Genomic DNA, 4,263 nt, shown 5'->3' with positions numbered 1-4,263 from the left:
TTTTTTTAAGAGATCTTTTTTTAAGAGATTTTTTAAAGAGAGATCCTCCATCCTCTTTTTTCCTCCCTCCTTTTCTTCCTATACTTAGGAAAATCAGAAATATCTATTAGTAAGCAGGCATTGTTGGTTGATGTTGTCAGGTGATAACAGTCGTTAATGTGTTGACGGGCAGTTAACAGTCGTCGACAAGTCTTTAATACATACTAACAGTCGTTTAAAAGCGTTGGCAGGTGTTGAAAAGAGATAGCAGACATTTTCCGTTGTTTCCACATATTGTAAGGTGTTGCCACGGGGGTAAGAGAGGCGTGAGAAGTATGAAAGAAAGGAAAGTTGGAAAAAATTCTTAATTAATTGTGCGCGAGGCGGGGGAGAGTTTCCCAATACTCCCATGGAAAAAACATCGTCCCTTTTCTTTGCAACATGTCAGTCGACTTGGATATTACTTTCACAATTTATCGCTTTCTGTACATTCGGGTTTCTTTCTCCTATGTTGCGAGAAGAATAAAAGAAAAAACTGTAGAGTGAAATGTCGGTTGTTTTTAGCACGTACACTATTATAAGATTAATATATTTATGTTAAAAAGAATATATGTGGTATTTTATTTCTAAACTCGGTCATTTCTACACTGTTCTTTATAAAATAGAAAATTTAAAATAAACGTATCACTTCTTTATATAGCAATCTAAGGAAGCTTACAACAGAGGATATCACAAGAGCTTTATCTGGCGTGAACCATTCGTAAATTTCTAAGTGGCTAAGTCTTTCGTTTCCGTTTGTTTTGCTTACGTAGATGCGACTTATTTTTAAGATTTTTTTATTTTTTATTTTTATTTTTTTTTTATTTATTTATTTTTTTTTTAAGACTGGAATGGTCTTCTGAGAAGTTGTTATTAGGTGGTGTGAATCCTTTACGGGATGTAAGTGTCAAGGTGTTCTATAGCCTTTATAAGTGGGATGGGATTAACTTCAGAATGTTATATATATGTGCGCGTGTGGAGTTTGTTTTAGGTTTCATATCTAGAATATATTTTGTAGATGTATAATATATATATATATATATATATATATATATATATATATATATATATATATATATATATATATACATACACACATATGCGTTGTGTGTGTATATGTATGTATATATATATATATATATATATATATATATATATATATATGTGTGTGTGTGTGTGTGTGTGTGTGTGTGTGTGTGTGTGTGTGTGTGTGTGTGTGTGTGAAATGTATGCCAAAACAGTATCGATTTTATAAAGAAAATATCACTATTTGCTTCACTATTACTATTAACAAAATGTAAAATGTATTTACATATATTATCTTCGTTTTTTTAGATCACAAATGCGAAAAGATCTAAAGTTTAAATGATACAATAGACCATTTTGAGAAAAGAGAAGCAAAATCACAAAATAGTTTCAAAAATAGATAATAAAATTGATAGGAAAATAGGCAATAAAAGGTAGTAAAATGGGTCATGAAAATAGTTAGTAAAATGGATATGAAAGCAGGTTGTGAATTGGTTGTAAAGTACATAAAAAATAAGTAGTGTAACCGGTCATGAAAATAGGTTGTTTAATAAATAGTAAAATGGGTATTTGAACAGCAAAAGTAGATAATATTTAACGCAAACGAACTAGTAAAATAAGAACTAAAATAAATATTCAATAATAGGTAATAATGCCTATCCTAAAATATAACTTTGAATAAAAAAATAAAGTGGACCAAGAAATGATTAGTGAAATACAAAACGCTAAATATAATGTGTAGAGTAGATAATAACAAAATTTAAATTAAATAGATTGTGAAATAAATACTAAAACGTATTGATGAGCAAACCAGCGAAATAGGTGATAATACCGATCCTAAAATATAATTTGTAATTAAAAAAAAGAAAAAAAAAATGGACTGGAAGATGGTTAGTAAAACATGTTAAAACAGTGTAAAGTAGATATTAAAACGGACCGTAAAATTAAAATTAAAAGTGTGAAATAGATTATGTAATATGTCTACCATATGATTAATTAAACGTCAAAAACGACCGCGTTTTTTTTTTTTTTTTTTTTAGTCAGGAAGAACATAGCTTTAAGGTCTTCAAAACTCAAAAAAAAAAAAAAAAAAAAAAAAAAAAAAAAAAAAAAAAAAAAAGGATTTTCTCTTCAATTTACTTCCCAATGAAAACAAAAATAAAACACGTGATCTGTAGAAGCTGTCTCTAAAACATCCTGGAAAATTAATATGGAAAATATGGATAATGATGATTAGGGAAATTATTGTCACTATCACCGTCATCATCAACAACACTGCAGCCATTACCAGCAGTATCACATCATCACATTAGCCATCATTACTGTCAACGTACACATCGTCACTATCAACATCACTACAACCAGTATCAGCACCATCAATCAACACTATTACTCCCATCAATCACCACCATTATCAAGAAACACCATCACCAAAGAGCACTATCAATCACTACTATTACTACCAATCAACATCATCATCACCAATCAACCCTATCAATCAACACCACCACCAATCATAACTAAGCACCATCAACAATCAACACCAGTCACCACCACCATCAGCAATCAACACCATCAATCACCATAAATTATCATCACTCAACACCACCACCATTAACCAACACCAGCACCAATCACCAACAATCAACACCCTCAATTATCATCAATCAACACCCTCAGTTATCATCAGTCAACACCCTCAATTATCATTACCATCGATCACCATAAATTATCATCAGTCAACACCACCACCACCAATCAACACCCTCAATTATCATCAATCAACACCACCAATCACCATCAGTCAACACCACCAATCACCACCAATCACCACCACCAATCACCACCACCACTCAACACCACCATTGTCCGCCAGAATAGCGAGGGCGGGCGGGTGTCACCCAGACCCTCTCGTCCCTTCAGCTTTAACGGGAGCGGGTGCAAGAGGGGCGTATTCGTGGGGGTGGGAGGGGGGGAGGGGGGGAGGAGGAGGGTTTGGGAGGGGTGGGGAGGGGGGAGGGGGGGAGGGCTTAAAAGGGCGAGGGAATGTTATGGAGGATAGAAGGGAGATTGGGGGGTAGAGAGGGAGAAGGTTGGGGGAAGGGAAGGAGGGAAGGAAAGAGGAGAGGGAGGGGGAAGGGAAGGAGAAGTAAGATTGTGAGGGGGAATGAGGGCGAGAGAGGGCGATTTTGGGAAGGAGGAGGAGGAGGAGAACAGTCGTAGAAAGAGGGAAGAGGAAGGCAGTCGAGGAAGGATGGAAGGAGGGGGAGGATACACCCAGAGAGAAAAAGGAAGGGAAGAAAAGGGAAGCTTTAGGAGGAGAGTAAAAAGCGATTAGGAAAAGGAAAGGGAGAGAAAGAGAGAGTGAGAGAGAAGGAAAAGAAGAAGGGAAGAAAGAGGTAGTTGAAAGGGAGAGAAAAGGAGTGAGGGAGGAGGAGGAAAACAGGGAAGGAGGAGGAAAAGAAGAAGGGAAGAAAGAGACAGAGTTGAAAGGGAGAGAAAGAGAGAGAAAAAAGGAAGGAGTGGGGGAGGAGGAGGAAAAGAAGAAGGGAAGAAAGAGGCAATTTAGGAGGAAGGAGGGAGGAGGGAAAAAGAGAGAATGGGAAGGAGGCGGAATTAAACGCGGGACCAAGTGAAGGAAGAAGGAGAAGGAGGACAGAGGAAAGAAAGAAAAGAAAGGAAGAGTGATAGAGGAAGGAGGGAGGAGGAAGGGATGGAGGAAAGGAGGGAAATGAGGCTATGAATTCGTAGGTGGGGCGCGGGGGAGGGAGGAGGGGGGAGGGGGGGTTAGTGGTGAACTGGTAGGAGGGGAAGTTGGGGTTTCAAGAGGGGAAGGAGGCTTGTGGAGTGGAGAGGGGACGGCGTGGGTTGGGATGGGCAAGGAAGGGGTCGGAGATGAGCTCGTTGTCATTTTCATTATCTTTTTTCCTCCTCCTCCCACTCCACTTCCTCTTCCTCCTCCCGCTCCATCCCATCTTCCTCCTCCCCTCCTCCTCCCACTCCATCTCCCCTCCTCTTCCTCCTCCCCTCTCCTCTTCCTCCGTTCGCCTCCCCCTCCATCCCCTCCCCCTCTTCCTCCTCCCTTCCCCTCCTCCTCTTCTTCCTCCCTTCCCCTCCACCCCCCCTCCTCTTCCTCCACACTTCCCCTCCCACTCCATCCCCTCTCCTCTTCCTCCCTTCCCCTCCCCCTCCACCCCCTCCCCCTCTTCCTCCTCCCTT

The sequence above is a fragment of the Penaeus vannamei genome, chromosome 34, assembly GCF_042767895.1.
Source record: "Penaeus vannamei isolate JL-2024 chromosome 34, ASM4276789v1, whole genome shotgun sequence".
NCBI lineage: Eukaryota > Metazoa > Arthropoda > Malacostraca > Decapoda > Penaeidae > Penaeus > Penaeus vannamei.
The sequence above is the reverse complement of the archived record's forward strand: the minus strand, read 5'-3'. Positions refer to the sequence as shown.